Source organism: Hemiscyllium ocellatum, chromosome 10, assembly GCF_020745735.1.
Source record: "Hemiscyllium ocellatum isolate sHemOce1 chromosome 10, sHemOce1.pat.X.cur, whole genome shotgun sequence".
In the NCBI taxonomy this organism is placed as follows: Eukaryota; Metazoa; Chordata; class Chondrichthyes; order Orectolobiformes; family Hemiscylliidae; genus Hemiscyllium; species Hemiscyllium ocellatum.
Genome location: NC_083410.1, coordinates 50,462,153 through 50,475,586, shown reverse-complemented (window position 1 = coordinate 50,475,586; position 13,434 = coordinate 50,462,153).

Below are 13,434 nucleotides of genomic sequence, written 5' to 3'. Positions count from 1 at the left end.
GTCCAGGCAGCATCCTTGTAAATCTCCTCTGCACCCTCTCTAAAGCTTGCACATCCTTCATATAATGAGGCAACCAGAACTGAACACATTCTTCCAAGTGTGGTCTAATCAGGACTCTATAGCTCTTCAGCATAACCTTGCAGTTCTTAAACTCAATTCCCTGTTAATGAAAGCCAACACACCATATACCTCCTTAATAATCCTATCAACTTAGGTGGCATTTTTGAAGGATCTTTGAGGGGTAGCACGGTGGCTCAACGGTCAGCACTGCTGCCTCAAACCCAGAGCTCCGGGTTTGATTCCTGCCTCGAGCAACTGTCTGTGTGGAGTTTGCACATTCTCCCCATGTCTGTGTGGGTTTCTTCTGGGTGCTCCAGTTTCCTCCCACAATCAAAAGATGTACAGTTCAGTTGAATTGGCCATGCTAAATTGCCATAGTGTTAGGTGCATTTGTCAGGGGTAAATGGGGAGGGGAATGAGTGTGGGTGGGTTGTCTTCAGAGGTTGTTTGTGGACTTGATGGATCAAAGGGTCTATTTCCATAGTGTAGGGAATCTAATCTAATCTAATCTTTGGACATGGACCCCAAGATCCCCCTATTCCTCCACACAGCCAAGAATCCTGTCTTTAATTCTGTATTCTGCACTCAAATTCAACTTCCCAAAATGAATCACTTCACACTTTTCCATGCTGAATTTCATCTGCCACTTATCAGCCTAGTTCTGCATCCTGTCAATGTCCGTTGCAACCTACAACAGCCCTCCACACTATCCACAACTTCACCAAGCTGAGTGTCATTGACAAACTTAATAACCCACCCTTCCCCTTCCTCATGCAAGTCATTTATAAAAATCACAAAGAGCAGATATCCCAGAAATGATCCCTGTAGAACACCATTAGTCACCGAGCTCCAGGCTAAATATTTCAACCTACACCCTCTGTCTTCTATGGGTAAAAAGTGAGGTCTGCAGATGCTGGAGATCAGAGCTGAAAATGTGTTGCTGGTTAAAGCACAGCAGATCAGGCAGCATCCAAGGAACAGGAAATTCGACGTTTCGGGCCAGAGCCCGTCGAATTTCCTGTTCGAGAAACGTCAAATTTCCTGTTCCTTGGATGCTGCCTGACCTGCTGTGCTTTAACCAGCAACACATTTTCAGCTCTGACTTCTATGGGCCAGCCAAATCTGTATCCAGACAGCCAAATTTCCCTGTATCCCATACCTCTTTACTTTCTGAATGAGCCTACAATGGTGAACTTTATCAAACACCTTGCTAAAATCCATGCACACCACATTCACTGCTCTACCTTCATCAATTTGTTTTGTCACATCCTCAAAAAAGGCTTGCAAGGCATGACTTTCCCCTCACAAAGCCATGATGACTATCTCTAATCAAGCTATCCTGTTCCAAATAATCATCAATCCTGTCTCTCAGGATCCTAATAATTTGCCCACCACAGACATAAGACTGACTGGTCTATAATTCCCAGGATTACCCCTACTCCCTTTCTTGAACAAGGGAATAACATGTGCTACCCTCTGATCATCTGACACTACTCCAGTGTCAGATGATCAGAGATCATTGCCAAAGGCGCAGCAATCTCTTCCCTTGCTTCCTGTAGCAATCTTGGGTATATCCCACCTGGCCCAGTGGCCTTATCTATCCTTACATTTTTCAGAATTTTCAGCACATTCTCCTTCTTAACATCAACCTGTTCGAGCTTGACAGCCTGTTTCAGATCTCACTGCACTGTTTCCTGTAAGAGCAGGGGAGCTCTTCCTGTTGTCCTGACCAATATGTAGTCTTCAATGGATGTTCAAAAAACAGATAATCTGGTCATTACCATACTATTTACAGGAGCTTGCTGTCCTCAAATTGACCACCATGTTTCTCACATTAAAATACTAAGTACACTTCAAATGTACATAAAACAAAACAAAGAATTGTGGACACTGGTGATCTGAGATAAAAACAGAAATTGCTGGTGAAATGCAGCAGATCTGACAGCAAAAGTAAGTCATTGACTGTAAAGCTGTTTGGTATGTCCTGTGGTCAAGAAAGGCACTCAATAATTGCAAGTGTTTTTCTCCCAATTCAAAATGTGGGCGGAACAGTGGTTAGCACTGTTGCCTCACAGCGCCAGAGACCCGGGTTCAATTCTCGCCTCAGACGACTGTCCGTGTGGAGTTTCCACGTTCTCCCTGTGTCTGCGTGGGTTTACTTTGGGTACTCCAGTTTCCTCCCACAGTCCAAAGATGTGCGGGTCAGGTGAATTGGCTATGCTAAATTGCCTGTAGTGTTAGGGTAGGGGTATGGGTAGGTTGCGCTTCGGCGGGTCGGTGTGGACTTGTTGAGCCGAAGGGCCTGTTTCCACACTGTAAATAATCTAATCTAAAAATGCATCTCCTAAATTCCAATAGAACTGCCAATCAACTCCCTTGAAGTATTTCTATTTTAATTGAGTGCCATATGATCTTTTTCAGGGAGAGAGAACCAATATTATTGAAACAGGGCAGATAATTTGTGATATTCCCTTCATTAACAATACTAGTGATAATCATGTGCATTCAAAGCCTTCCCGAACTATTCCAGGAAACACCTTCATACTTCCACTAAGGCATGATGCAGCAACTTGAACAACAAATTAGCTTGATGATACTTTAATGCATATCCAACCTTTTTAAATTCCAGTTGTCATTCCCAAATCCAAAGGAATCTCTATCCTAAACAAAAAGTCCAAAAGAACTGCAGATGCTGGAAATCAGAAATAAAAACAGAAATTGCTGGAAAGGCACAGAAAGTCGTTATCTGTGGGGAGAAAGCAGAGTTGATGTTTCAGGTCCAGTGACCCTTTTCCAGAATCTTCTTCAGAATCTGTCTCCTAATCCCGTAGGAGCTAGTACCTGGTCTGCTAATTCTTGGTTATTCACATGTTTAATGTTGATGAATGTCATTGCTGAGGTTAAAATGAACATATGCTATTAACTTGCCTTGAGTACATATTGATAATGTTCAGTTGTGAGAATATGAGATTGGTGTGAGATCTATGAGACTGAGGCAATTAATAATCTCCTTTCACAAATAAAAACTATATACCTTTGCTTCTGAAACATCAGTTAGCATGGCTTCAATTCATTCACATAGCTGGCTAGTAGGGAAACTCTTTTTGAATGCGGAAGCCGCCAGCTTGTGGGAAGGTTATGAGTGACATGGTGTCACTGTGGTTAGCACTACTGCCTCACAGTGCCAGGGACACTCGTTTAATTCTAGCCTTGGGTGACTGTGTGGAGTTTGCATGTTCTCCCCGTGTTTGTGTGGGTTTCTGCTGGGTGCTCCAGTTTCCTCCCACAGTCCAGGTGGATTGGCCAGGCTAAATTGTCCATAGTGTCCAGCGATGTGCAGGTTCTATAGATTAGCCATGGGAAATGCAGGGCTAAAGGAATAAGTTTGAAAAGTGGGTCTGGGTGGGATGCTGTTCAGAGGGTCAGTGAAGATTTGATCGTCAAAATGGCCTCTATCAGCACTGCAGCAATTCTGTGATTCTTCAGCTGTCACCTATTGAGAGCAGTAATTGAGGTGGGGGTAGATGAGTACCAGAGGTGACTACAGTTAGGCAAGATCAAAGCCAAGGGTATGGATGAGGGTCCTAAAGATCTTTATGTGCTCCACCTCCAAATGACCCTGACATGGAATATTTAAATAATTAAAATAACTGATTTTTCCATCTTTCTAGGACTGCATCTCCTTAGTGCCAGTTTACTTATCATGAAATCTTTGCTGTTGAATTCACATTGGGACTCAAATGACATTATCAGGTTCTGAATATTGAATAATCATTCAGGTTTTCACCTGCCTGCATTGAGAGCATGCATTGAACCATAGGTTCCTTCGAACATGCCTGCAAAAATGGTGCAGACCATTGTATCCTATGGACTGCTGGAGGGAATTATGCTACTCCATTTTCAATCCACTTCCACATCCCATTCCTGTCAGACATGGGAATGTTAAAATCAAATCTTTCATCTGGTTTTATAGCATATAAGTCAACTGATCGTTCCTTTAATATAACCTGTTTGCTGAACCTCATACATACTGCAATAAGAAAAAAAAAGCCTCTCAAATGCTTACAGTTTTGCTGTCCCAAATACTCAAGCCGTCTGTGTCATATGTGGGAAATGAAGTTGGCTTAAGCTTAGTGTGATTCAATGTAGAGACATGAAACCAAGAATTTAAACAAAGAGCTGTGAATGCTGGAAACCTGAAACAAAAACAGGAATTGTAGGAGAAACTCAGCAAGTCGAGAGGCATCAATGTGGAGAGAAGCAGAGTCAATATCCAGTCATCCTTCTTCAGAATATTGATTCTTTATTCTGTATTTATATAGAGAGGGATAAATGATGCAATGTATAAAGTCAGAAGTCACACAACACAGAGTTATAATCCATCAGGTTTATTTGAAATCACAAGTTTTCAGAGTGCTCTCCATCATCAGGTGAAATGGTGAAGAGCTCCAAAAGCTTGTGATTTCAAATAAACCCATTCGACTATAATCTGATGGCATGTGACTTCTGACTTTGCCCACGGAAGTCCAACACCAGCACCTCGATATCGTGGATGCAATGTATACATGGCATAATAAACAATATATTCTGAGGGTACATGTTGAGCAATAAACCATATACTCTGAATGTATACATGACATAATAATCAAATATTCTGAGTGAATATATCAAGGAATAAACTATATCCATTGTGTATATATGTCATCACACAATCGCAAGATAGAAATTGATTCTTCTAGAACAGTAACTTACTATATCTCTAATTGCTTGCATTTTTGGCATACCAAAATGTCTGTGTTTGTGATGTATCTATCAAAGGGCTTTTTTTCTTGTCACAGTATAAATAAGACAAATTTTGTTCAAGAAATTACCACTGTGATGATTACACAGGAGGACAAGAAAGATGAAAGACACATTTCCAAGTCTGACCGAAATGAGTCATTGGGCAAAGGAAAATTGCAGCATTTTCAAAATTGCAACATTTTAATTTTTTTTCTGTAAACAATCAGGGTGCTGACTTCACATCCTTGGAAATCCATCCCAACTCTGACAAAGCCTCTGCAAAAAAATGCTTCCTGTTATTTGTCCTGAACTGTTCTCTTAAATCCTACAAGGATTCATGTAAAGTAGCTGTGTAAAGGATTGAGGTTGCAACCAGATATATATCTTAACCTGAATGATATTGTTTAACATATGAAAAAGGTAATTTTACTTATTTTTCACTATATTAGCTGGAAGGTGTATCCAAAAGCCTGACCACACTGGCCGACCCATTGTCTCAGCATGCTTTTGCCCTACTGAACTCATTTCTACCTACCTCAACACTGTCCTATCCCCCCTACTCCAGGAACTCCCCACATACGTTCGAGACATCACTCACGCCCTCCACCTCCTCTAAGACTTCCGTTTCCCCGGCCCCCAATGCCTCATCTTCACCATGGTTATCCAGTCCCTCTACACCTCCATCCAACATGACCAGGGTCTCCAAGCCCTCCGTTTCTTCCTCTCCCGACAGCCCCAACAGTACCCTTCCACCGACACTCTCATTCGTTTGGCCGAACTGGTCCTCACCCTTAACAATTTCTCCTTCAAATCCTCCCACTTCCTCCAGACCAAAGGGGTAGCCATGGGCACCCGCATGGGCCCCAGCTATGCCTGTCTTTTTGTTGGCTACGCAGAACAGTTGATCTTCCGTAATTACACTGGCACCACTCCCCACCTCTTCCTCCGCTACATTGATGACTGCATTGGCGCCACCTCGTGCTCCCGCGAGGTGGTTGAGCAATCCATTAACTTCACCAACACATTCCACCCTGACCTTAAATTTACCTGGACCATCTCTGACACCTCCCTCCCCTTCCTGGACCTTTCTATCTCCATTAATGATGACCGACTTGACACCTACATTTTTTACAAACCCATCGACTCCCACAGCTACGTGGATTACACCTCTTCCCACCCTACCTCCCACAAAAATGCCATCCCGTATTCCCAATTTCTCCGCCTCCACTATATCTGCTCCCAGGAGGACCAGTTCCACCATAGAACACACCAGATAGTCTCCTTCCCACGTGGTTAAAGATGCCCTCCAACGCATCTCATCCACATCCCACACCTCCGCCCTCAAACCCCATCCCTCCAACCGTAACAAGGACAGAACACCCCTGGTGCTCACCTTCCACCCTAGCAACCTTCGCATAAATCAAATCATTCGCCGACATTTCCGCCACCTCCAAACGGACCCCACCACCAGGAATATGTTTCCCTCCCCACCCCTTTCCGCCTTCCGCAAAGACTGTTCCATCCATGACTACCTGGTCAGGTCCACCCTCCCATCCTGGCACCTTCCCCTGCCACCGCAGGAATTGCAAAACCTGCGCCCACACCTCCTCCCTCATCTCCATCCTAGGCCCTAAAGGAGCCTTCCACATCCATCAAAGTTTTACCTGTTCATCCACCAATATCATTTATTGTATCCATTGCTCCCGATGCGATCTTCCCTACATCGGGGAGACTGGACACCTCCTAGCAGAGCGGTTTAGGGAACATCTCTGGGACACCCGCACCAATCAATCGCACCGCCCTGTGGCTCAACATTTCAACTCCCCCTCCCACTCTGCCAAGGACATGGAGGTCCTGGGACTCCTTCACCACCGCTCACTCACTACCAGACGCCTGGAGGAAGAACACCTCATCTTCCAGCTCGGAACACTTCAACCCCAGGGCATCAATGTGGACTTCGACAGTTTCCTCATTTCTCCTTCCCCCACCTCACCCCAGTTCCAAACTTCCAGCTCAGCACTGTCCCCATGACTTGACCTACCTGCCTATCTTCTTTTGCACCTATCCACTCCACCCTCCCCCCCCCCGACCTATCACCTTCATCCCCTCCCTCACTCACCTATTGTACTCTGCATTACTTTCTCCCCACCCCCACCCTCCTCTCATTTATCTCTCCACCCTTCAGGCACGCTGCCTGTATTCCTGATGAAGGACTTTTGCCCGAAACGTCGATTTTACTGCTCCTCGGATGCTGCTTGTACTGCTGTGCTTTTCCAGCACCACACTAATCTAGACTCTGGTTTCCAGCATCAGCAGTCATTGTTTTTACCAAGTATGATGCAACGCAAATTAGAATTGAGATAGCAGATTGAATTTTCACATTCACAGCATTTGAGCAATAAAAATGAAAAGCTTGATATTTCAAAATTCCTGAAATTGTCACCTTCATGGCGTTTGATGGAAACTGTACTAATACAATAGAAAAGAGCTAAAATAGTTTTAGAGCTAAATGTGAAGGAACGATCATCTATAAATAATCTTATCAACGAAATCAAGAAAACATTCAAAATTGATTTAGACATGCCCACCATAAGTATACAATGAGATGGGGAAATGGCACAACCCTCAGGACTAAGAAGAGGAATGCACCACAGAATTGAGAAGGAACCTCAGGCCACCTTTAAGATAGATTGTTTGATATTCTGTCCTATCAATACATGTCATTCTGCTACAACGCACATTTTGCTAAAGCGAATTTGTTATAATGCGATTGATACTGTTTCTAAAGCGTGAACTTTTAAAGTGTATATTGGTATAGCATGATTCTAGCCCTATTAGTTTAGGTAGTGCTGCTATTATGCGATTTTCGTATAGCATGAGAACAGAACTACCCGTGTTATTATAGAACTGACTGTATATGGTACTATACATCTTTGTCGTTTTGGCTAAATTTATTTCATTTGTAAGAAAGAATGCATACTGTTACAGCACTTTTCACATCCTGAAGTACTGCTGAGCCAATGAAATACTTTTTGAAATAACATTTGTAGAATCTTTCACTTCACAAATTGGCACACATTTTCTATACTGACACAGTGTGCTTATTTTATTGGAAAAACAAGCTTGTGATTGTTCATGGGACCATCCTCTTGGTCATTAAAATCTAACTGTATATTCAAAATGATGCATTCAAGGTTTGGATACAGCTGAACATTGCTATCTAATACTTGCAGGAAAGAGGTATTGTTATAGAGTCATAGAGTTTTACAACTTGAAAACAGGCCTTTCGGCCCATCCAGTATCACAAACTAGTCCCATTTGCCTGTGTTTTGTACCTGTCCAAATGTTTCTTAAAAGACAATATTGTATTCACCTCCACCACTCTGTCAGCTCATTTCAGTCAGTCCCCACCCTCTTGTGAAACACATTGCCTCTCTGGACCTTTTTTGTATCTCCCCCTTCTCACCTGAAACCTCTTGTTTCAGTCTCCCCTACCATGGGGAAAAGCTGTTGGTTATCTACCTTGTCTATGCCTGCCATGATTTTATAGATTCTATAAGGTCATCCCTCAGTCTCTTCTGCTCCAAGAAAAAGTCAGACTAACCAGCCGCTCTTTTTAACTCTCAGGTAGAGTCCCAGTAAATCTTTTCTGCAATCTTTCTAGTTTAATAATATCCTTTCTATAGTAGGGTGACCTGAACTGCAAGCAGTACTCCATATGAGGCCTTACCAATGTCTCATACAGCTACAACAAGATGCCCCAACTCCTACACTCAATGCTCTGACTGATGAAAGCAAGCAAGCCGAAAGCTTTCTTCACCACTCTGTCCACCTGTGACTCCGTTTCCAAGAACTATGAGCCTGTGTTCCTAGATCTCTTTGTTCTATAACACTCCCCAGAGCACTACCATTGACTATGTAAGTCCTGCCCTGTTTGTACCACCAAAATACAACACCTCTCATTTTGCTTAATTAAACTTCATCTACCAATCCTCAGCTCACTGGCCCAGTTGATCAAGATCTCACTGTATTCCCAGATAACCTTCTTCACTGTCCAACTATGTCACCAATCTTGGTGTCATCCACAAAGTTACTAACCATACAAATCATTCATATAAATGACAAATAACAACGGACCCAGCACCGATCCTCTTGCACACCATTGGTCACAGGCCTCCAGTTTGAAAGACAGCCCTCTATAACCGCCCTTTATCTTCTGGATCCCGTGACATTCAACCTTACTCAACAACCTACCATGCAGTACATTTCCAAAGATCTTGCTAAAGTCCAGGTCTACCACACTATCCTCATCTACTTTTTTGGTCATCCCTTCAAAACACTCAATCAATTTCATGAGACACGATTTCCCATGCACAAAGCCATACTGACTATCCCAAATGAGTTCTTGCCTTTCCAAATGCATGTCGATCCTGACTCTCAGAATCCCCTCTAACAACTCATCCATGACAGACACTAGTGGCCTAGAGTACCCAGGCATTTCATAATGGCACAACATCAGCCTTCCTTCAACCTTTGGGCATTTCACCTGTGGCTGTTGATAATACAAATATCTCTACTAGGGCTCTGCAACTTCCTCCCATATGCCTCACCCAAATTCCTGGGATACATTTCACAGGGATTTATCTACCTTAGTGTATTTTTAAACTTCCAGTAGGCCCTCTTCTGAAACGTGGACTCTCTTTAAGACATCATTATTAATTTCCCAAATTCCCTAGCATCCATGTCTTCCTCAACAGTAAATACTGATGAGAAATATTCATTTAGGATCTCATCCATCTCTGGTGGCTCCACACAGAGATGACCTCGATCTTTAAATCTCATTCACATCAAGGACACTGATCAACACCATTCATTTCAGCATAATGTACACTCAACACAGGTTCATACAGGCCAATTATGGATTAAATTCGTACCCACAACCATTATATATTCTGAGAGTAATGTTGTAACTCAGGTTAACATTAAAAACCTTGCTCATTAGAAATTAGGTTGACACTACACCGGTTTATTTTGTAATGGTCCACAGTTCAATTTAAATCCTTAAAAGTAAGCAGAGTTTACCAACCCTTGGCCACCCCCAATCATGAATAATGAATTTGGCAAATAGAGCACTTCCAGTATAGAATGAGCAGACAGATGTTGTCCACTATATTAAGACACTTAAACAGTTAACCCATGACTGTAAAACAACCATACAACAAGCAAATTGCTCTGTCTCAATTTAGTTTCTGCATATATTCAATTTTTAAAACAAATATGTAATTCACATTTTAAACCAACTTAACGACTGAATCATACTAATATCAAGAAAAGAACACGGTATAACTCAAATGTTAATCAGACATACTCAATCAGTAATTAGGGATTTAAATGCTGCAGAAGTTAATCACAATCTTGCAATTGTTTGAAGACTATCCAACTTTCCACATTCTACAAATGAACTGAAAATCTCTGTAATTTGGATGAAACATTAATTGGATTGTGAAAATTCCTATGTGCCAAATACATTGTTTGCAACTTTGAATTGCAGTTTAGATAAAACTGTCTTGATCAAACTTGAGAAGCCATTTAGCCTGCCTCCTCGTAATCATTTTCAATTGAAATTTATGAGGTGCCAAGGGGAACTGGTACTATTGATCTTTGACCTTTTCCAAAAGGGTGCGAAGTAAAGTCCTTGAATTCTTGAAATGGCTTGATTACGTAGCCCAAAGACAAATTACGGTCCCTAATCATTATAAATCAGACTTTTAGTTTGCTCACAATTGGTTTTGACACATTTGCACAGTTCATGATTCTGAAAATGTAGGTATCTTGCATTTAATTGTTGATGAAATTCATAATGTTGAGTGGTTCCTTTATGGATTGCTTTTCATGATACTTCTTTTATAACATCTGTATACTTTACTCAATCTAAATTATAAATTTAGATAATCATGCTGTAAGAGGTGTGAACACATCCTGGTCTGCTCATACTAAGCTTTATGAGGTGAAAATTGTCATGTTACAGCAGTTGATTTTGCTTTTGCAGCTTTCAAGCTGTTTCTGTACCACATTAAATGTAACCTTACCCACCAATGGCTTGCAATAAAAGAGTCCTAGGCAGACATTAGAATCACCAATGTTACCAGATTTGAAAAGATGTATTTAGAAAATGGGTGTGTTCAGCCATTGCGCTTAGTGAATTTGATCTTTTTAAATTTAAATTCTAGCACCATGCCCTCCAAAGCATTAGACTTCACCGCAATGCTCCTAGGCTCCCACCACCCTCCCACCTGTGTCTCCCTGTCCGCCCAGCAAATTTGATATATTTAGTTTGGCATTACCTTCAGCTGTTCCTTTGTCCAGTCAGATAGACTTTCTAATGGCAGCATATGAGGCCAAGACATTGGATGGGGTCTAATGCTGTTTATAAATAGGACATCTGGGTAAGACTGGCAGCATAGGCATTGGGGGTGGTGCCTGGGTGCAGCTGACACAGTCAGGAATGAGATTGCCTTGTGTATTCTGAGGTTTGAGTATCTGACTGTGCCTGAAACGCAGTGATATTGTGAATATAAGGAACATGCATATATGTGCATTATATACAGTCCTCAGTTGGCCTCTTGAGCTGTGTTGATCAAGGGAACAGGGAGCAGGTCACATGGAAAATGATTCTTCAAACCTAGTTTTTTGACCATGCTTTAGGTCACCTGTCCTAAAGTCTCAATCTTGAGCTCGGTGTCAATTTTTGTCTGCTTACACTCCTGTAAAGTGTCTTGTGACATTTTGCTACAGGCCCTATAGTGCCATCTAAAAGCCAGTTGTTGTTCTTGAGAATGTTAAATTGTCAAGTCTGGTTCACCTGCCAAAGTTAAAATAAAAATTCTCCCACCATCTGTGCTACAAAGTGGCTGCATGTTGAAGTTGTCATAATAAAGTACTGGGCTAATTTTGAAGCAATTTTAAGAAGCTCAAATAATTTCTAATGAGATTTTTCTTCCCCCCACAGCTAATAATGTCTGGACGATGAAAAGGACAGAACAGCTGTTGCAGGGAATATGATAGTGTGAGGAAAGCCAAGCCAAACACTAAGAAACTCACCTAATCCCATGCACCGCAGTACCATGAGCAAAATAAAGGTAGGTCTCTTCAGGATCTCCAGAGATTATTTACCATAGCACAGCTCCATGACCTTTAATCTGGTCAAAATCTGTAAATATGCTTTAAATCTTTCTTGTTTCTTTTCATTATTTAATATTTAAAGTGCAAATATACTTTCAGGCTTGAAAAAGTGCAGGCTTTACTTTGCAAATTTTAACACCAATCTTGCTCAACAAATAAAGCAACAGATGCATATGTGACAGAAACAGAATTTCAAAAGAGGGAAAGATGTACCTTATATTTGTGTGTTCAATAGAAGGAATAAGTTTGAACTAAGAATGGACTTTGAACTCAGCTAGAAAAGTTTACTTTTCTGTGACTAAATGAGCAAATATGTGAAACTCCCAGTTCTAAATTGATACTAAAGAAGCAGCTTAGCTAATACAAAAATTGTAAACACTTTACAAGTAGTAAATGCTTTTGAAGTCTAGGAAGCTATAGAAGTCAGTGCAAAACAGCATATAGAATTGAATTGGAAAAAGTGTAATACAAATTGTGTAAGAAAAAGTAGGCAAGAACTTATATTATGACAAGTGTTGAGATTTCTTGGAATTGGAAATGATTTTCTACTTGATATTAAATACATAATCAAAACTGTACGGTACAAGTCAGAGGGGTTCATGATCAAACCAAGGTGGTCCAGGCAAATCATATAGACATGGAGACTCTAATAAAGAGCTATTTGAGTGCTGTAAGCTGATCACACAAGAGCCACAAAATTATAAGACCATAAGACCATAAGACATAGGAGTGGAAGTAAGGCCATTCGGCCCATCGAGTCCACTCCCCCATTCAAACATGGCTGATGGGCATTTCAACTCCACTTACCCGCATTCTCCCCGTAGGCCTTAATTCCTTGTGACTTAATTAATCCCCAGGTTTAAAAGTTATCTCAGGTTGAATCTGAATATTCTAAATCTCAGAATAATATTCTGCTGTCAGATCACAAACCATGTCAGCTTGATCACATATGCTACTTACCTTCTAAACATTTCCTGCTACTGGTCCTGCCTCAGCTCATCTACTACTGAAAGTCTCCTCCATGCCTTTACCATCCCCAACTTCAGATACCAGACCTCTCTCCTGGCTATTCCCCACCTCCCTTGTCATAATCTGAGTTTCTCCAAACCATTCTTGTTTGTATCCAATCCCATACCATTGACCTCTATAACTCAACACCTGCAGCTTAAAATTTAAAATCCCTTCACAAACAGTTTTCTCTCAAATTTCTGTGATATCGTCCACCTCAGAAACTGCTTCTGAACTGAAAAACCTTTGGTTCATTTTTTTTTCATATTTCTCTTCCACCCCCACCTCCTTTATAAAACCCTGACCATTGACAAAACCTTAAGTGACAATGTCTGATATCTTTTTCACTGTCTTGGAATTCATATTTGCCTAAATGTGTCTTTGTGAAGTGCCTTGTGATGT